The sequence below is a fragment of the Thermobia domestica genome, chromosome 11, assembly GCF_964235325.1.
Source record: "Thermobia domestica chromosome 11, izTheDome1.hap1.1, whole genome shotgun sequence".
Taxonomy (NCBI): domain Eukaryota; kingdom Metazoa; phylum Arthropoda; class Insecta; order Zygentoma; family Lepismatidae; genus Thermobia; species Thermobia domestica.
Window position 1 is genome coordinate 72328601 of NC_137464.1, and position 22801 is coordinate 72351401.

At 36.0% G+C, this 22801-nt stretch overlaps 1 protein-coding gene across 1 annotated transcript in view; it reads left to right on the forward strand.

The window, feature by feature from the left end:
- The window catches only part of LOC145665174 (serine/threonine-protein kinase D3-like), an 848187-nt gene that overhangs the window by 473374 nt on the left and 352012 nt on the right, over positions 1–22801 (forward strand).

Consider the following 22801-nt stretch of genomic DNA (forward strand, 5'->3'; position numbering starts at 1 on the left):
AAAACCTGATAACTTTCGAATAACCCAACTAACCCCGATCAAATATATATATATATATATATATATATATATATATATATATATATATATCAGGGGTCGCCATAACAAAATCCATGCTTTCCGGGGTCGCCGAGATGATCAATGATCTTTCCGATGCTGTTTAAATCGATACCATTAAAAACGAAAACCTCATATCTCACGGGTACTAAACACATGAGATACGGAGTTGTTCATTTAAATGTTCATTTCAACCCAGCGAAGCGGGTAATATATGCTAGTATCGTATAAATGTAATATATATAAGAACAACAATTTTTAATCATGAGCGTTCCCAGGGGTTGGAGGGTTTGGGGGAAAGAAATGGTGAGTGAGTTTGAATTTAGAGTTGCGTCATGGACGAAATGGCGTTGGAACACCGTGATATGTAATATTATCAGATTAATTTATGTATGTAGACGTTTAGTTAGGTTCTAGTGGGTGAGCACTTGCTAATTTTTTTTTGGAACTCTGGCATCGGAATGCGATTTCCGGTAGCATTGTTTGTGCTTTTGATTCCCATATTACATAATGATCTCGTTGCTCAGCCGAGACCTAAACGGATCATTTAATGAAACAAATAAGCGAAATGGAGACATTTCACGTGAACATTTGTATTATAAAGTAACAATAAAAGGTTTTTAGGATTTCTATTTTTAATAATGCTTTGTTTATGCGGTGTTATTTGCTTTAAATTAACGTAAAAATATCGTAATGTTACTCCACTTTGGATCTTGACGTCATAAGGTGGAAAGGTCGAGTATAAGAAGGAAAAAATAATGGAAAGTCATTTTATGAATTCCTGATTGCATTTTTATTCTTCTGTGAGCTACAACTCACATATGTTTTTTTTTGCTTTTTAAATAATTTTAACTTCCACGAGGCAGTACAGGTCTATTTCGGCTTTCAGGAGTGAAAATACTGGCATAATTTCCGGCCCCTATGTTTTTCTTTTGGAGCTGAACTCATATTACTCGATTTAAAAGCAGTTTCCATTAGCTTCAAGAATTTGGGATGTACTATTGTTCTACAGAAAATTAAAACCCCAGCTATGATTTTTTAAAAGTATATGCTATAGTTTCTTTTCTTTCGTATATTTTACGGCCATTTCTCGTATCCTTATATTTCTAATACTTTTATACAGTCGTTTTCATTTTGCTTTGTTATGGCTATATGGCAAAAAAAAAAAAAAAACTTGTTTCACATTTTGAATCTTCGGCAGATTTCCGAACAATGCGAGTTCAATATTGAAACCGGAAGTTGTTGTTCTATAACTTCCGGTTAGAACAAAAGGGACAAGGTCAGGGTTGGAACCTGTTTTTCGCCTTCGGATGCTAAATCCACACACACACACACACACACACACACATATATATATATATATATATATATATATATATATATATATATATATATATATATATATATATATATATATATATATATATATATATATATATATATATATATACTATGTGATCAAAAGTATCCAGACACTTGGCTGAAAATGACTTACAAGTCCGTGGCGCCCTGCATCGGTACTGCTGGAATTCAGTATGGTGTTGGCCCACCCTTAGCCTTTATGACAGCTTCCACTCTCGCATGCATACTTTCAATCAGGTGCTGAAAGGTTTCTTGGGCAATGGCAGCCCATTCTGCACGGAGTGCTGAACTGAGGAGAGGTATCGATGTAGGTCGGTGAGGCCTGGCATGAAGTCGCCGTTCCAAAACATCCCAAAAGTGTTCTATAGGATGCAAGTCAGGACTTTGTGCAGGCCAGTCAATTACAGGGATGTTATGGTCGTGTAACCACTCCGCCACCACTGCGTACAGGCCGTGCAGTATGAACAGGTGCTCGATCGTGTTGAAAGATGCAATCGCCATCCCCGAATTGCTCTTCAACAATTGGAAGCAAGAAGGTGCTTAAAATATCAATGTAGGCCTGCTGTGAGAGAGTCACGCAAAACAACAAGGGGTGTAAGCCCCCTCCAAGAAAAACACGACCACACCATAACACCACCACCTCCGAATTTTACTGTTGGCACTACACACGCTGACAGATGACGTTCATCAGGCATTCGCCATACCCACACACTGCCATCGGATTGCCACATTGTGTATCGTGATTCGTCACTCCACACAACGTTTTTCGGTATTATTTTTTGCGGGCTAATTTCTCCACCTAGAAGATTGAAATTGTGCACAAACATTCAGTCCACCGAGCAGTATTTACCAGATTTTTTTCAGATTTCTGCGTTAAAACAGGGGGTACAGAGGGGCTAAACGTTGAAAAAGGGAAATTTTTACCAAAAAATCCCTTTTACGGGATTTTCCCGCTTTAGATACATGATGGGGACAAGTAAATGGTACCTCCTGAAAGGCAGTTCTATTCTGAAGAGAATGATGGGCAAAACATGACCCTAGGGTGATTAGGGATGTCTCAGGGAATGTTTTAAAATTTCCCTATGTATACGGGAATATGGGACATTGTCGGTAAATTTTTTTTTTTTTTTTGGCGGGCTTACTTTTGCACCTGGAAAATTGGAATTGTGCATAAACATTCAGCCCACCGAGTAGTATTTACCAGATTTTTTTTTCAGATCTCTGCGTTAAAACAGGGGGGTCCAGGGGGGCTAAAAGTTGAAAAAAGGATATTTAGACCCAAAAAATCCCGTTTTTCATCATTTTCCCGCCTTAGATACATGATGGAGACACGCGAGTCATACCGCCTGAAAGGCAGTTCTATTCTGAAGAGAATGATGGGCGAAACATGACCCTAGGGTAATTAGGGGTGTCTCAGGAAATTTTTTACCTGAGATCATGGTGTTTTACGGTAATATGGGGCATGGTGGGAATTCCTGATAAAATTTTCTCCCGCCCTTGGTATTCAAGATAGAAACTTGAAATTTGGCTTACATATTCAGTATACAAAGTACTATTTATCAGATTTTTTTAGGTGGCTACGTTCACACAGGGCCGCTCCAGAGGGGCCCAAAGTGGGAGAAAAAATTTTCCCTCCGAAATTTTCCCTTTGACATCATTTTTCCCGCTTCTGGTATATGGTATGAGCATGCAAGTTGTATCATTTGAAAGCCAGCTCCATTCTGAAGAGAATGAGGTATGAACCATGATCCTAGGATAAATAGTGACGATGCAGTAGCTGCTTGACTGAAAGTCTAAAAAATAGCCCAAAAACCCAAGATCTCTTAAGGGTTAGAAGATTCAAGTTCTAATGTCGGTACGGAAATTTGTGTTTCAACCGTCTCGTCGTTCTTGGAAAACAATCACATAGCAAAGCGCTTAAGCTGACGAACTGAATGAGATCGAAAAAAAAAAAATAATGCATCCCCACAGGATGTTAAATAAACTAAGTTTGTTCAATACACGATGCGGCACACTGTCTGTATATCAGTGTGTATTTAATCGATAGCTTTAGCTTCCCGGTTACGAATGCACGTGATTTATTTCGAGACAAAGATTCACTGGTTGCTTGTCGTTGTATATACGTAGTATTTTGAGTCGAATCGAGAGGATGCCAGGCTTCCTGGAAAGGCTTTCTCAGAAAATAGAGATCTATTCCAGTAGGCTCTGAAGTTAATCCAAGACATAATCAGCGAAACGAATAGGTTATGTAAAAAAGAGATTCACTTCTGTGTGCTGCATTTCGAGGTTGATTGAAAACGAGGGAACAAGAAAAGCGAACTGGAAGCTTGTCATCTGCTTTCCTTTCCTGCACTACCTGAACTCAGCTGCTCAATCAGACGAAAGGAAGGTAAGAAGGCATGGTATGCAGGAGAAGTTCCATCACGTTGTGCAGCTGTATTGTAGGTTCAACGTCCTCGGCCCTGACCTTTCAACGTGGCACAAATTCCTACCGCACCCACGTATGCTGTAAGCACAGGAGGTTTTCGCTGTGGCAGAAGGACAGGTGCATTGCATTTATTGTTTTTTGCTTCTTGTCACACCGTCATTTACAAATATAATTATGTAACCGGAATCTTATTTCCTAAAGATTATTTTTATACTAAATGTTTTTTCGCTGCGTTGAGTTTAAGCAGCTATATTTTCCGTGTTCCCATATAACCAATAACCTTTTGTGAAGGTTCTGGCTCCTTGAGACTATGGGAAGGAGAAATATTAATTACACGAACTGTAATATTTTCCATTGTACAAGCTTTCCTTTTAACAAACTTAAATCTGATATAACTACTCGCTGAACAAACCAATAGTTTATTGTAAATATTAATATGTAACAGTTTCAACTATCCGCTTTGTCTTCATCAGTTACTATCTCACTATGATAGTTTGATGAAGCCAAAGTGGATAATTGGCGAAATTATTATACGTTAATAATATGTACAATAAACGTATAAACGTATTGTCTTGCTCAGTGAGTAGTTTAAATTCAAATCTAATTACAGGATTCTTGCATCCTTAGTATCCCTAATCCTAATTCCGAATCAGTTCCTCTACTATCCCTCGTAATTACCAGTTTACCATATACCTTTGTAAACCCCAGAGTAAAGAAACTGGCAATCCTACCCCTGCCTAGCTGACTTAGTGCAGTGGTTCTCAACCTTTTTTGACTGACGATACACTTTACTGAATTTCCAGGAGATTGCGACATACTTGTTTGATACTTTTATTATAAATAATAATAATAATAATAATAATAATAATAATAATAATAATAATATAGTGAAACCTAATAGTTTTTATAATGACTATGTAGCACTGAGCATTATTGCTGGCGCTGGAGGTGTTGACTGGTACAAATGTCTCAATTTTAACCAAGTATTATTAAATTCTTCATGATTTTCAAATTCTAAAATTTCGTGACACAGTTTAGGGGACTGCGTGACATCGGTTGAGAACTAACTTAATGGCCCTGTCTAACTACGATAGGGTGCTAGGACCTGCCTTCAAACAAAACACTGAAACAAGTGACTAACAGAAGGCACGGTGGATCAATAGTAGAGCACCGACCTCAGGTGTGACGGACTCCTGGTTCGATGTCCCAAGCCCATGCGAATTTGCGGTGTACAAGATCGTGCCCGTGGTGTTCTCTCGTTTTCTCTCACATTTTCACTTCACCAATTATTTCATAATCATTCACTTTTTTCGTTAACCATTCGTTTCCTTTAACCCAAAAAGGTTTAATTGTGGGGCGTTAAATTAAACATTTTATTTCCATCCAGTCAAATATCACTCAAGCCTTTAGTACGCGTATTCACGCGTTGGATTCCCGTTATAGCATTACATTTTCAGTGGTGACCCAGCAAAATTGAGAGGTACTTCAATGGAGAGGTTACAAATTCAAAATCATTAACCCTTTTAAAATCTTGCATTTTATACAGGAAATTTTAGAGTTTCAGTCCTAGGATTATGATTATTCGATTCCCGGTGAGAGAGCACTAAATTTGAACGCATTTGAACGATGGTTCTGATTCCATCTCAAAGAGTAGGTCCATATCTCCTTTAGCCTAAAAGCAGAAGCTAGGACTTCAACAAATAAACAAAATCGTTTGAATCGTATTTTGAGAAAATCGTTCAAAGACTTCCGAGAATAAACTATCAAGACTTCTAAGAGTAAACCACCCATTGTGGATTTTTTTTTTTTTAAATAGAAAAAATAATTTACGCTGAATATAGCCTATGTTGTTTGTAAAATTTCAATTTATGAGATATGAACAAAGTCGGCTGAGTAGTAATTGAGAAAATGTTTTTCTTTCTTTCTTTCTTTTTTTTTTTAAAGCAAACTACCACGTTTGGAAATAGTTCCATTTTTCTTCACTAGGAAATAGCTTCTGTGATATTGTAAGGCTATGCTATAACTGATATTTAGTTATGAAATTTATGAAGCATGAGAAGAACCGCATTAAAAAAAAAATAATAATCACGAAAGAACTCATCCCCAAATCAAAATTATACCCCTTGTGGATTTTTACATTAAAAATGGCTTCATGAAGTAGTCTATGATATTTATGAAATATGGACAAAATCGTCTGAGCCCTAAGAAAAGTCTTCCACCAAGAACAAACTACCCCATATGCATATTACCATGAAATACAAACGAAATTGTTGGAGTCGTTTTCGAGAATTTAGCAACTTTTTTGAAACTAGTAAACTACTCTCAGCGTGCTCAGCCATAATTTCGTTTTTTTTTACTTTTTCTTTCTTTCTTTTTTAATTTTTTAAAGCTAAAACCAGTTCGAAGGGAAGGAAGCAGGAAGTTCATCAGAGAATTTCCTTATACAAATTTAGTTTAACAACAACATATTATTTCTTAGATTTGTAAGCAGCTCGAACCCCCCTAAATTTCCTTGACTACGCCACTGTCATTAACAGAGGCTTACAAGGATTTGATAGAGATACTAAAGGACGGCTTTTTTTCTTTTTGGGGGGGGGAATGGAGTTTTTCCATGAAAAACCGAATTTTGGGGATTTAAAACCGGAAATTTTCTCTTTTTTTTTACTTTTTAAATGCTTTTCGTATTCAAATATTACCTTCGTTTTTCACGTCTGTGAAGTTGTCCCGCCCACCTAACAAATTTTTCTTTTTCGTATCTACATCGTTAGTTTTGCTTAAATTATCGTTAGTTTCGAAAAAATAAAATTTCTATTCAAAAAATAAATGAGCAGGCCAACTTCACAGTTCCCCACCCACAAACGAATTTCAAAATTTTTTCACATCATATCGTTAGTTTACAACAAAATACTTTGGTTTGTGTAATATTTACCTGTACCTTGGGCAGAAAGTACTCATACATATGCACTATACTTAGTAGAATGTTCATTTCATATTAACAAAAGAAGAATGTTTTTAATATATGTAAGAGATTATTATGGGATAGTTGTTGATATGGACATGTTTTATGGTTACCTAGTCAGTGAGTTTGTGTACCTAACAGTTTTAAGAAAAGGATATTTAAGTTATATCAAATAATAAACCAGTTTAACATCGTTTATAGACGTTGTCAGTTTTATTAAAAAGGTGAGATTAATGGTATTTAAATATCGAAGCTAATGTTTTTAATGTCAAAGAAATTCTACCACTTCGGATTTTTATCTCAGCAAACGAACCAGGTTTACGACTATCTTTTTGATAAGTCGTTGTAAGTTTACGTAAGTTTTGCTAAAACTATCGTTAGTTTCGCAAAAATAATGATTTAATTCGACAAAATGTTTCTGACAGTGGCGTAGCCAGGTTTCGTTTTGGGGGATCCGACCCTTCCCAGAAACTGTTTGGCAATTTGTAAAATGGGAACGAAATTTTAGTCTATATTTTAAGAACCCTTGGGGATCCAGGAGTCCTACTGTGGAAATTTTTTGGCAATATGTAGAGACTGGAAATGCAATTCTAGGTTTTATTCTTACAACTTTTAAAAATTTGTGGGGTGTCCAGACACCCAAATTTCTTTCACATCACATCGTTAGTTTATTGTTAGATTACGTTAGCTTTGCTAAAACTATCGTTAGTTTTCACAGTTGGCGGGAAACTTTATTTCTAGAATAAAAATAAAATCGTTATTTTTGCGAAACTAACGATAGTTTTAGCAAAACTAACGATAAACTAACGATGTGATGGAAAAAACTTTGAAATTCATTTACGGGTGGGGAACTGTGAAGTTGACCTGCCCATTTATTTCTTGAATAAAATCGTTATTTTTGCGTAATTAACTATAGCTTTAGTAAAACTAACGTAAACTAACGATGTGAGATGGAAATTTATGATATTTTTTTTAATAGGCGGGATAACTTTACATTTGGCGGGAACCTTAATTTCTCGAATAAAATCGTTATTTTTGCAAACGAACGTTAATTTTAGCAAAACTAACGTAAACTAACGATAAACTAGCGATGTGATGTGAAAAAAATTTTGAAATTCGTTTGTAAGTGGGAACCGTGAAGTTGGCCTTCCCATTTGTTTTTTTGAATAAAAATTTTATTTTTTCGAAACTAATGATAATTTAAGAAGCAAAACTAACGTAAACTAACGATAAACTAACGATCTAGCTAAGAAAAAGAAAAATTCGTTTGGTGGGCGGGACAACTTCACAGACGTTCGTTTTTCTGCAGTGATTTCTACAATTAAAAACAGTGCATCTACAACATTCACTGCTAATAAGCGCTATTTTCAGTCCGCAGCTGGCTATCTTAATTGGTTTTCGAACTGGCACTTTATTGGTAACCAGTAAGTTGTAAGTTATACAACCCATTATATCATAAGGATCATATTGGTTGCCTAACCACCTTACCAAAGTTTCTGAAAGTTATACATCTTGCTATGTATGTTGTGCGACTTGTTTAATTTCAAATTGGCAGACAAGAGAAAGTATCATAAAACAAGCAACAGATACAAATCTATTTTTCTTTTTGATATAGAATTCTGTTTACATCACACTGTCCGTTCGGGAAACACTTTATTTAGTCCAGGAATTTTAGCATTTTTCTTCGGAAAAATTAGAAGCCAAGGTTTTTCTTCACAAAAACGTTCATTAGGTCATTCTAAATGACATATCAAAAGTCCCCGACTTTCTGATGTACGCTTCCCCTTTTTTCGGGGGGTGAAAGTGGGGGAGGAAAACGCAATTTAAAATACAATCAAATTCAGCTTATTTGCATGTTAACCTAAATATTCCGAATAAAAAAAAAAAAAAAAATACCGGGAACGCTTAGCACATTCGCTCGTAAATGTTTCACAGGAAATCCCAAAGAATATCGGGTCGGGTTTCGGAAATATGACGTCATCAAAATGGCCGACACCAGAATTTGTAGTGTTTTGTGGGAATGGTTATAACTTTCCGCAGAATAGTGGTAAAACCGTCGTTTTTGTTTCAGATTGTAGATAATTAATTACCAAATGTGCGGAATGAAACGTGCTGTCTGTATCGTTAATTTCTTTCGAGATATAGTAACAAAAAAAACTAGTTTTTGAGTACCTGGTTTTGAGTGTAAATGCAAATAACTCAGTAATCATAAAATATTTCAAAATATATCTTCAAACAATAGTTGTAGAGCATTATAAAGCCTTTCCAACGGTACCCGTACCTGCATTTTTTTTTTTTTTTTTTTTTGAAATGTAAGGAAGGTATGTTTTTCTATGTAATAGACCGACTCTTGTAAAGACAATATAAGAAAACTTTTTTTTTTTTATTTTGAAAATAATTGGATATAAGATTCAATATCGCATTAGCATCCGTAAGTTACACACACCCCAGACACAGATACAAAAATGAGGATTTACAATTCGGCGATAGATTCTATTGTTTGTAGAATGAGAAATGTAAAATTCAGAGTAATAATGAATAAGAAATGTAAACTATTCAACTTACCTGAAATAGTTTACTTATTGAGTTCCTTTGCTGATTGATAAATAATAATTGTAATTATAGCAGATCCACCTGGTTTGTCAACTCTATTTCTTCGGCGTCCATGAATATTTCACGTTCAGAGATTTCTTCCGTTGGAGTGACATTCAAACAGGATTGTCCGTGACAATTTGCATAAGCAAGAGAGCAGAACAGACCTAGCTTTCGACATTCACACACATTGCCGCATCCTTTAAAATATGAACAAAAAATCATTTTTAAAAGGGACGGTGGAGCAGGTGGCTGCGTTGATCGAATTGGTACTACCAAATTGTCTTTCATAACCCAACCCCACTCCTCAGGATTTAGTTGGTTTCCGAGCCATGTTTGTACGTGGTAATAAACCCGAAACAAATGTTGTTGTGCTGCAGCTGAAGTCGGTGGTAGGGCTTTTAAATCGACAGACTTATTTCTCTTCACTGATTTGGTGAAATAATAACGGTAATCATTTAGTGAAGTGTAATTTGCAGATGCACCGTATAACCCCCCCCCCCAAAAAAAAATGTATGCCATTTTCAGTTATTTCTGCATGGGGAATATTACTTCGATTAAAAATGTTTTAAATCTTGACGTTTTTGTAATAATTTCAAACAAGCTGATTTCTCCTTCTGAAAAATGGCAGATATTCCATCACAGCCTGAAAAAGCATGTAGAAATAAAATGTTTGCATTGGCGAGAAGGTTTTCTTGGCTCGTAGTCGCAACCATGTTTCCATCAAATATAATTGTTGTTGATGCTGCTTTCGAGCACCGTCGAAGTTGCTCCATGCCTTTTACATTTTTCTGAGGATTACCATATCCATCAAATACGATGACATTGTTTTGACCGAAGTGTTTTTCCACATATGCCACATATTTATCACAAATATCCATGAAAGATTCGTTTTGACGCCACACCACTCGATGAAGAAGGAACCCTCCATCAACGACGTAGTTTGCGTTTCCGAGATCAGGATGAACATTGGTCGGGTTGAAGAAGTTGAATAAGGATGATTTCTTAGTTTTTCTAATTCCAATTGCATCAAAAAGAGCCATTGGGCAAGGAGCCAGTTCGAACTTGAAACATGCTCGAAGGTCATCATCTGATCTTTTGATTACGCTGAATTGTTGTAACAGCAGCAGTGGATCGACAGGCACAGTAACGTCGTGGCCCGTAAGGTGACTCTTCACTGTTTAAAGAGAAAGAACCCTATTAGTACGAGAATACTTTATGTCATGAAAATAGTCACCAACTTTTCTTTCCATCATGGTTGCTCCAATGTTCAGTGCATCGTAGCAGTTTATCTTCTCCATATTACCTGTAACCCCTGTTGCTATAGACATGATCACTTGTACATTTGGGAAAGGGTTGTGGGCACTGAACCACTCTGATACCTTCCTAACATCTTCTTAGTCCCGTTTGATTCGAGATACTCGTGCATCTACATGCTGTTCTTCACTTGCAAACGAAATCTCACAAAAGTTTTCTAGTCCTTCAGAAATGTTGTTCACACTTAACAAACCAACAACAAACTTAGTTAAAACATTCTCTTTTGTACTTCTTCCATGCACAAAGCCTCTTCGTATCTTTGAAGACTTCATGAGTGACTGTTCTATTACCATATCTGTTGGAATTTCACTAAAAAAATTTGTCTGATCGCTTAACGGTGAAAAAGTCTGCAGTAAATTTTCTATAGAAGTCTCCATCCATTAAGTTCTCCAACTTTACCATGTCTTTGTCAAACAAGTTGGCAATTTTAGCGTACAAAAAATGTCCTGCGGCGTGGAAATACGGAATCATCCTCTTCACTACAGACAAATATGCCTTCCAGTCACCCATCCTTTCTGCCCTAATAAACTCTTGGAGGATTAACACAATGTCTAAATACTGGTCCCATAATTGTGCAGTTGGACCTCTCTCTTTTAGTTGGTTTTAGTTACAAAAAAAATGCAGGTACAGGTACCGTTGGAAAGGCTTTATAATGCTCTACAACCTTTATTTGAAGACATATTTTGAAATATTTTATGATTACTGAGTTATTTGCATTTACACTTAAAACCAGGTACTCAAAACCTAGTTTTTTTTTGTTATTGTATCTCGAAAGAAATTAACAATGCAGACAGCACGTTTCATTCCGTACATTTGGTAATTAATTATCTTCAATCTGAAACAAAAACGACGGTTTTACCACTATTCTGCGGAAAGTTATAACCATTCCCACAAAACACTACAAATTCTGGTGTCGGCCATTTTGATGACGTCATATTTCCGAAACCCGACCCGATATTCTTTGGGATTTCCTGTGAAACATTTACGAGCGAATGTGCTAAGCGTTCCCGGTAAATTTTTTTTTTTTTTTATTCGGAATATTTAGGTTAACATGCAAATAAGCTGAATTTGATTGTATTTTAAATTGCGTTTTCCTCCCCCACTTTCACCCCCCGAAAAAAGGGGAAGCGTACATCAGAAAGTCGGGGACTTTTGATATGTCATTTAGAATGACCTAATGAACGTTTTTGTGAAGAGAAACCTTGGCTTCTAATTTTTCCTAAGAAACACCCATTTTTTGACTAAAGTTCCTGGACTAATTTGTTTTTCAAATATTCTATTAGACCTCGATATAAATTCAGTTTACCAAGTTGAAGTCATGAATGACCATTTTCGATTCGATATTAGTTCAACGGTTGTAGAAAAAAATTCATTATTTCTTTAGTGTTATACCGTGTCAATTTGCTATATGAAAATTAGATATAGGATTTTAAGCCCCCCCCCCCCCTAGGATTTTAACGGTCTCAATTTTCACTAAAAGATTTTTGTTGTTAAACATTTACTCTACTAGTTCTACAAACAATTTGTTAGAAACTAGAAAATTCTTTGCAATTTGTCCTTTTCTTTTGGATTAGGATTAGATTCATGTGTAGGGGCCGCAGTGGCTCAGGTTCGATCATTCACCTCTGGTGCTTGGGGTCCCGGGTTCGATCCCAGCTCGCGCCAAGTGAACTTTTTGGTGGACAAACACCGTGTGCGTGGGTTTCCTCGGGGTTCTCCCGTTTTTTCCCACTTTCTTCATTCCAGCATTTCATTCATTTCTCATCATCACCGTCTCCTTTAACCTAGCTGGCATAATCGTGGGACGTAAAACTCAAAGATTTCATTTCATTTTCATTATAGATGTATGTGCTTACAGCATCTATGGCCATGTTAGACCTTCACGTGTGAGGAATGACTGCCCAGAGTATTGGAGAGGAAGAAAGTTATGGGGAAGGAAGGAAGTGGCCTGGGACCATTTTGTGAGGTACCATCTCGGCATTTGCCTGATGACAATGAGGAAAACACCTCACTTAGGATGGCTGGCCTGAAAATGCTTTGTAGACCTTTCCGACCGAGTGTCCTCAGTGGGAATCGAACCCGGGACCGCTCTCACCTTCGATGCGAGCGTTAGCGACCACGTCACGTGAGGCCACTTCTTTTGTTTTTGTTTCGAGTGATCTTTGATTATTGATCATATTTTTCTTCATAATGCAGCAATTATTATTATTATTATTATTATTATTATTATTATTATTATTATTATTATTATTATTATTATTATTATTATTATTATTATTTTCGTGTTGTAATGGGCAAAGGAAGGTGAAAGAGACTGTTACGTCTTCATTAAAGTTGAAATGTTCAAAAAAATCATGGAAAAACTTTTAAAAAAAAAGTTTTTCCAGAGCTCTTGCATCTCTAGTTGTGAGTGATGACGATCATTAGTGGTAAAAGGATGAAAATCATCACAGAGATCTTTGTTTGTACAACTGTCATTTGAAAGTCAATTCTATGTTGATGTCATGTCATGTTTTGTTCATGGACTTGCAGAAAGGATAAAGAGAGCGATCTGCAAATGTTTGTTTCATTGTATATCGTTAGTGAGATATCTGAAGGTAGTTGAGAGAGTTGAATTCAATGGGGCAGGTGGTGGTGTGGTGAGCTCATTAAAAGAGGAAGAAAGGTCGTGTTAGTGGTGCCCTTCACTGTATATGGCGGTGCAGTTGGAGGCGGGGGAGTGAGGACAAGGTAGCAAAGAAAGTTCACATTTTATCCTTGAGGAAAGAGATAGCAGAGTCGTTTGAATTGATGAGAAATCGTGGATTGTGTAATCTTTTTTTTTGTAGAATACAAGTGCTGTAACTAAATAGTGATTTCGAGTGTTAAGTGCACTGTAATTGCTGGCGATGTTGTTGTTACACATTATATTTTACGAGTCCCGTAATTAACGATCAGTTAAAACCTTGAGTAAATGAGGTAAGAGCTCTGAACAAAGGAGCTGCTATTAAATGCTTTTCAACGTTAACTGTGAAAGATACCTGAAGTAGAGGATGTTGGTGTGTAAAATACACAATTAATTTCTTGGAACTTTTTTTTAAAAAAAGGAAAACTCTTTGAAATTGATTATTATCTTCTTGTTTGTTAAAATAAAATATTTTTACTATGTTATTAGCACTTAGTAAAAGGGTATACATAAGTATTTGATTACTTCAAGTCGATTACCAGTCTAAGGGTCATGTTTATTCGTGTAACAGAAGGACCAAATACTGATAAAAATTAGAATGATTCCATATTAAAACATGCTTCACAGAGGCGGATCTAGAAGATAAAAACTGGGGGGGGGGGACAACCAGAACCTAGACTATAATAGATATTTTATGACTTTACGATAAACTTTCAAAAATTTATAAATAATAGTTTCAGTATTGTAAAACTTTGTCCCATATAGGCATAGGTAGAGCGTTATTAAAAAGAATGTCCGGAATCAACTCCCACTACCGGCTTTTATTATAAAAGTTTCCACTATAAAAGTATTTTTACAAAATACTGTACAAATAATCTCTCTAGTATACAAGGTTAGTTGAAGGTAGTCTTTGACCGTAAGGACGCAGACAGGATCTCTACAGAGCCCCGTAGCAGGCTAAGCAGAGGGGAGATAGGGATCAGTGATGCCAACCTTAAACATTATGAAATCCCATGTCGAGAGGCAAAAAATCCCATTTTACGTGTGAATTTCCCACATTATACTAATTAAAAGTATACTATAATATTAAAAATTAAATTTATCTGTGTTAGTCACTTTTTTACAATACTTAAATGAATAAGCTGTAAATTTCGATCTTCTCGAAAGTTCCCATATATGCTGCTTTTTATCCCTTTCCAAGAAAATAAGGTCGAAAACTCCCATGATATGGGATTTTCCCCACAGGTTGGCATCACTGATAGGGATCCAATGCTCCGTAGCAAGCAGAGGAGGGTTAAATGGCCAACAGAGCCTCGTAGCAGGCTAAGCGGCTGTGGTTAGGATTCCCAGACAGAGCCCCGTAGTGAACTAAGCCAGGAGATAGGATAGGCGTAGTTCCGTAGGAGACTAGAGGCCTGGGGTTAGGTTACTCCTAATGTTCCGTGGCAAACAGAAGGAGGGTCACCAGAGAACTGGTAGAAAATTACCGTCGTCGAGCCAATTTATAGGGTTCCTTGGATGGCGGTGGTGCTGCTGGTCCGTGGGAGAGGCCAGAAGCGTGTAGTCTGCAGGTGATTGTAGATCCATCTGGTGTGAAATCATCTTGCCAAATCACGTGATGGTGTTTGTAAACACTGGCGTGTAGAGTTATTTATCCACTACATCACGTGGGGCATTACAATATTGTTTATGTCACTCAAATAACTGGGGACCTAGTCCCCCGACCTCTGATTCTTCGAATATTCCGTAGTTGAATTTTCGAACAAAATGATTATAAATTTATTTGAAATAAATAACTAATTAAACTGGTGGAAGTGCGCTTAAGAATGCCCCGTATTACTCTTCAGATTGAAACGAAATTCGCATATAGACAAAAATACATATACATGTATGGAAATGTACCTAAATGATAGGTATGTTATGTTTTGGCTTAAAGCGCTGAAATACCGTCAACGTCTGCCTCATTTGTAGAGGAACCCATTAAGCTACAGTAAAATCTCTGAATAACGGACACAGATGACACACGATTGTAGTATTTAAGCTATCCGTTTACGCATAGATTACTCAAATTTAGATTATTCACAGCTCATAAGAGAATTGTATGCAATATATATACAGAAAATACATTAGTTATTCATATAAATACAGGCTAATATCGAAATATTTTACTCAGTGTTTGAATTACTGGTAGGATGAGAGGGAAATCCTCCTTTGGATAGGCTTTATGGGTTCTACATCAAGTGCATGTTTGGTAATTTTGTTCTGAAGTACACATCATTTTCCTGTAAAAATTGTTTACTTTCTATACCGATTGTATTAAAAGAAAAAGTAAATTAATGAAGATTTTCTAGGACTTCCTTTCCATCAGAAAGAAGTTATTGCAGATGGGGAAGAGAATTTCAAGTTCAGCATTCATTTGTCTGTTAAGTGGTTCAGTAGATCATTGACTTTTGATTTTTTAACCGAATTCGAATAAAGCAGGAGGTTTTCAATTCAACCCGTTCATATGTATTCTGGGTATGTATGTATAACTTCGATATACATGTAGATGCATCGATATTGATGATTCTTTGTTGTTGTTTCGAAGAGTATACTTTGCTGGTGATCCCATTTTAATTTCTTTACGATCTGATGGTAATCTCTGGAGCTAGACTATGAAAATGAAATCTTTAAGTTTTACGTCCCACGGTTATGCCGGTTAGGCTAAAGGAGACGGTGATGATGAAAGATGAGTGAAATGGTGGAATGAAGAAAGTGGGAGGAAACGGCAGAACCCCGAGAAAACCCACGAGCACGTTGTTTGTCCACCACAAAGTCCACACGGCACGAGCTGGGATCGAACCAGAGACTCCAAGCACCGGAGGTGAACGTTCTACCATTGAGCCACCGCGCCGAGCTAGACTATGAAGCACTTCAACGGATGCTGAATTAATTACGGCGAAGTAACATACTTACAGACAATTATGCATTCTTTAGCGCTGTTATGGTTGCATACGAGCACAGGGGTTGTACTGTAAAATTTCGGAACACTTTCATAATGCATTATAATGTGTCTGTTGTTTGTAACATTTTAAAGAAATGGGTTACGTGTGTTAAGACGATTCATATTTTTTTAAAGCTTTATATTTATTTTCAAATTATAGAAAGTATTTTCTGTGTATTAACTGAAAATAATGCCTGTCTATTATGAAGAGGTTATTAAAACGTTTGGAGGAAAATAAAACTGTCTGTGTCCATATCTTAGAGTGATCGTAAAGGGAAGGGCTCTGTCCCATAATAATACGTACAATTATTTTTGCCTGGACAAAAAGTGTTTCCGTATTGTGAATGTTTCCGTTAAGTGGTATTTCACTGTAGTATTACTTGAGAGAGCTACATGTAGCTCTGCGTATCGCAAAACCAAGTGAGAGCTTATTAGAACAAAAGCTGACCTTTGGAGACGCCACGTGAATCTGCCACTTGTTTCAAGATTTGTTACATCTATTGAGGTTGTTCATATGTAATACACAAGTTTGACATCGTAAAAATTAAGTTTCTTCTATGTTTTGAACTTAAAACAATACCGCACAGTAAGCTACAACTTAAGCGAAACGTAAACTTTGAAGAAGTGCCAACAAAGGTAGTGACAGGAACGGTTTCGTGCTTGGTTTTCATGTCAGATGTCATCATCATAAATGTGTTCTCGTTTACTTATCCTTAGTCAGTATTCGTAACGGAGATTGGGTATAGTTTAATGTTTTTAATATAAAAATAAAATTTGTGAACCAAAAAAAAAAAAAAAAAATCTAAGGTTAAAAATCCACTATAAGATTGGTTACTGAAATTGTAGCGAATCACTGACGATTTGGTTTCTCAACATTGCTATGAGGGCCACGGTGGCTCAGTGGTAGAGCGTTCACCTCTGGTGCATGGGGTCCCGGGTTCAAACCCTGCTCCGCCAAGTGAACTTTATGGTGGACAACACCGTGTGCGTGGGTTTTTTCCGGGTTTCCCCGTTTCCTCCCACTTTCTTCATTCCACCATTTCATTCATTTCTCATAATCACCGTCCCCTTTAGCCTAACTGGCATAACCATGGGACGTAAAACTCAAAGATTCCATTTCATTTTTCATTTCAACATTGCTATGAAGTGAAAATGAAGTAACAAGAGTAATATACGAGTGTTGTTCAGTGACGACACCAGAGAAGAGGAAAGAGGACGGGCGCCCTCAGAAGGCTAACGCTTATTCTCTACTGCTCCTCTCCCTCCAGACATGATGTATTTTAATGTAATTCAAGTAATTAAAAATAACTATCCTTTTCAGTACACCAAAGAAATAAATAAATAACTGCTCCACAAAAATGTCTTTGCTTTCCGCTTGCTCCCGCCAAAAAGTAAAGCTGGCGTCGTCACTGGTGTTGATTAAAATAACAATTACAAGTATTCAAATAACGATCAATCATTGTTAATATTTTTAACCGTAATTTTCGTACTTAAGTTTAATTGCAAGTTTAACTCAGATTTATTTATTTACACATAGTAGCGGTGGTATTGTCAGGAAAAGACAAACAACGATTTGCTAGTTAATATCACTTTTGTTAAAACATTCATCTCCTTTACCATATAAAGCAGCGTTTCCCAACCTTTTTCAACTCGCGGCACACTACGAGTGTAGCTTGAATTCTCGCGGCACACTCATAGATATTATTATTATTTGCAAATATAAAATACCATGGTAATTTTTTTTTGTGATTACTGATCTCCTTCTCACAGAGATGAAAGCTCGATCACTGGTTTTCCCCTATGCTAATTCATTATGCTTATTTTTTATTCTAATTTTAAAATAGAAAACAATTGCAGTGAAATATAGGACTCAGATTTTTAAAAATACGCTTTATTTTTCGAAAACTGTATCCAACCTTTTACTAAGAACAAAGATTACTAAATAACGAACGAACAAATGTCCTGTACTTTTAACTTTACTGTTTTAACCATAACCGGTGCATATTACTGCAATCACTCAGCTTGCGATGCGTCGATTTCAAAACACACCTGTTGAACAACAAAGTGTTGTTCTGTCATTCTCATGCGAATGAGTGTTCTAGGAATGTTCACTTGACGCGTACTGTACAAGAGCTTCCGTTTCTCGGTGTTAGTATGACTCTCAATTGAAGCGTAACATAGCGGAAATGTTTACGAGCCGAAATACTGTCTGCTACACAGTAATAGATTTAGAATAATATATTACAACAATTTTTCCATGGTAGAAATTCATAGTAATGTGAAATACAAAAATATACATTTTCTTCCAATGTCTTTTGGTTGCTCTAGAATTAATAATTTTGTTTCGATTTCCTCGCGGCACACCAGCGATCCATTCGCGGCACACCGGTTGGGAAACGCTGATATAAAGAATAATCGTGGGAAGAAATCTAAAAATTGTCATTTCTCGAACTTCTACTTATGTTCGACTGAGAAAATTTGATTCGTATGTTTCACAAAATCACATTTTTCTTTTTCTCAGAATGTGGATATTGTTCGATAATTTGTTTCTATATATGTGTGAGTGTATCCGTCTCTGTTTCCACATTTGTCTCTCTCTTTCTCCCAGTGTTGGTTGCCACAAATTCACAAGGCGTGAGATCAAATCTTCAACTCTTGGTACGAGATGTAAGCGTTCTACCAATAGGCAATCATGAGTCCTTATAAGTTTCTTATTAGTAGGCTCCGGATATTTAGGCACTTCAAACATGAAACATAGGCAAAAAATTAGTAAAAAAAAATATCTATATTTTTTTATAGATAATCGTAACAAATTATATTCTACTTTCAAGTGTTTTATCATTATTATTATTATTATTATTATTATTATTATTATTATTATTATTATTATTATTATTATTATTATTATTATTATTATTATCGTTTGCTTTTTAGCGCTTTTATTATTTTTTGCCTTTTAGTGCCTTTTTCTGAAGTCGGTTCATAGACCTATTTCTTTTAAAAAATGTTTATTGCTCTTTGTAGACTAGTTTTGAAACCGGAAGTTATAGTGATTTTTTATATCTTCTGGTGTTTAGTAGAAAGTTAGGGATGAAATATATCCTTAGGGTGCGTAATCAATTGCAAGAAACAACTTCTCACCATTCGTTACTGCTTTTGCTCCATAGTGATCGACATTAAAACCAAAAATTGTTGATTTCCATCTCTTTTGATGGAGAGATCACCTCTCTCAAGGAACTGGATCCTTACTTTTGACTCTGTACATCCTGGCTAAGATTGATAGTGGTCCATCAAGTATAATTCTTGAGATTTTTGTCCGCTGGAAGGACGTATACACTGACAGATACATTTTGTCTCCCAGTTGGACGGAGACACGGGCAGACAGAGTAAATATATAAAGAAATTTTCGTAGGTAAACCAAACTCCTTACAAGTTGGACATGGAACCACACACAACAAAGGCACCGACGTTAATCACTTGGCTATACACAGTGTTGCCCACGAACAAGAAATTTCTCGAGTACATGGGCGCAACATTAGTTCTTTGTAGTCCTAGATCTCAAACACTGTTTTAGTAATAAATGACTTATAGTATAAAGCTATAAATTGTTGGCTCAGTGGTAGAGCGCTTACGTCTGGTGTGTGGAATCCCTGGTTCGATCCCCGGACAAACAATTTTGTGATGGACAACATCGTGTCCGTAGGTTTTCTCGGGGTACTCCCATTTCCTCCCACACTCTCATTCCACCAATTATTCCATCGTCATTCACTTGCTTTAATCATGAGCCACTTCGTGGCTAAACGGTTACCGTACGCGCCTTTGGCGTGGGAGACCCGGGTTCGGTTCCCGGCGGCAGCTCATGTGGTTCGGATTCCACGTTAATCAGTAGGTCCCGTCTCATATAGCCTCGCTGCTGAAAGGGACGCTAAACTACAAATCAACTCAACTCAACTTGCTTTAATCATCCGTCTACCTTAGCTTAAAAGGCATAATCATGAGATGTAAAATTAAAAGATTATATAAATTGAGAAAATGATTGCACGAAGGTAATTAACATTTATCCATGTTTAAAACAATTAAATATTTCGGTTTAACGTCTCTCGATTATGCCATTTAGGCTAAGGGAGATGGAGGTCAAGACAACTGAATGATACTGAAAGAATTGATGGAATGAGAATATGGAATGAAACAGGAGTACCCGGAGAAAACCCACGGACACGATGTTGTCCACCACAAACTTACTTGGCCGGGGATCAAACTAGAGACCCCACGCACAAGAGGTAGAAGCTGTACCACTAAACCACCGTGCTTCCATCAACGTTTAAAGATAGAAATACAAGTTATTACACAGTCTACTCCAATAATAAATATGATTTCAATATTATGTCACATCCTTTAGGTATTTCTTATGACGTGGAACGATTCTGGCAAGTTTTAAATTAAATTTAGAACAGATTATTGCATAAATTTTGTATATAATTTTACAACACGAGACGAGAAAAGTTTTTGCGATAATCGAGACAAGAAAGAGTTCAAGAATCGAGACGTATACTTAAGAGACTAGACGAGAAAACATTGTATTTCGTTTCGTCTTGTGGGCAACACTAGCTATATACATAAACATAATCGCGAATATATATATGTCTATTTATATCTATTTATGTACGTATTAACTTTCTTAAGCCATTGAATTAATTAGAAGTAGCTTTCTCAGTGACCCTAAGTTAAATAATCTAATCGCGCACAATGGGAAATGAATACTTGAAAGTGCCCATAAAAATTAGAGACGGTTTCTTTCTCAGCGAAATTATTCTTTGAAATGATTCAGCTGAACTGCATTGTGAAATACCTCCACGAAATCAGACAGTAGTGGATACCGTATTGCTTACTAGTTATTTCCTGTGAATGACTATAATAATAGCTTTCAACTCTACTGCATTTGCTGCAAGTGGAAGAAGATGAAGAAGGCTATTGATGGGTTTGCAACCCGTAATTCAGTTTCCCATTACGAGTTTTATTATATGTCTGGCAGGAGCAGCAAAGAAAAATCTTCAATCATACATTGAGAATAAAATAAAATTTTTAAGTCTTTGTAATTCAGCTTATCTCTGTTGTATTAGAGTTGGGAACACATCCCAGTAGTATCTCGTAATAGCGAACTATATAACCTGTAATGAACCTCTAAAACGGGTAATGGCTGTTTTCGCACTCAAACATACTTCACAGGAGTGTTTTTGACATAATTACATGCGTAAATATAAGATTTTTGATTTGACATTGCTTAATTAAAAAGTGCTCATCACTTAAAAAATAAATCATTATTTTTGTCTTTCTCAGTGAGTTTTTACACATTGGACGCATGTTGTAATGACAGATGGTTTTCAGCTTTTTTAATTATCATTTTAGTTATGACTTGGTATAATTGCATTTAGGTGCTTTTGAATATCATAATTAAAATATAGAAGCTTGGAAGTTGCTCGTGTATTGCTCAGAGTGAACTAGATTACGGTATAAGTTTACGAGTAATTAAAAAGTGTGTAAGTTATATAAATATGTGACGCTTGCTTGATCATTACATGTGTCGAGAAAGATTATATATATATATATATATATATATATATATATATATATATATATATATATATATATATATATATATATATATATATATATATATATATATATATATGACCAAACGTATATAATATGACTAAATGTATAAAAACGATATATTTCAGTATTGAAATTTAAACAGATAAGTGTTTTATGGAGTCGTTCACTATTCTACATAAGTATTCACATAGATTCAGTATTACTTACTGAGAAACAGGAAACGGATTCATATGGAAATAGTTGAAAATGGGAGAAAATCCGAAAGATATATCGGCTGGATAAAAATGAAAAATGTTTATATATATATATATATATAAACATTTTTCATTTTTATCTAATATATATAATATGTCTATATATATAATATGTGTGTGTAATTAACGTACATAATTGTAGTCGTAGTGACCAGGGAGTTCAGCCCCCTGCGACTACTTTCAGCTCCTCTGAAAAATTCAGTTATTTATTTTTATATTTGAATGAACGTGAGATTAACTCAAGTTAGCTCCTCCAAAAATGATCTCAGACTCCCGTCGTAGGTCCTGATCTACACAAACTTTGATGTTTAGTGGTCAAACTCCAAAAGAAATAGTCATATTGGCTTTTTCGTACTTTTTTCAGGGAAATTATGGCCGGAGTCCCCTCGTTTTCCACTACACAACTCCGTGTTCAGCTGTCCACTATGAAATTATTCCAAATATTGAGGATTTTTTCTTTTGCGGCGCCTCAGAACTCTGCGGCTCTAGACAGTTTATTTTGTTTGCCTAGTCGAGAATTGGACGCTGATGGAAGAACATGCAAGGATATTTTTATTCATGGTGCATGTTA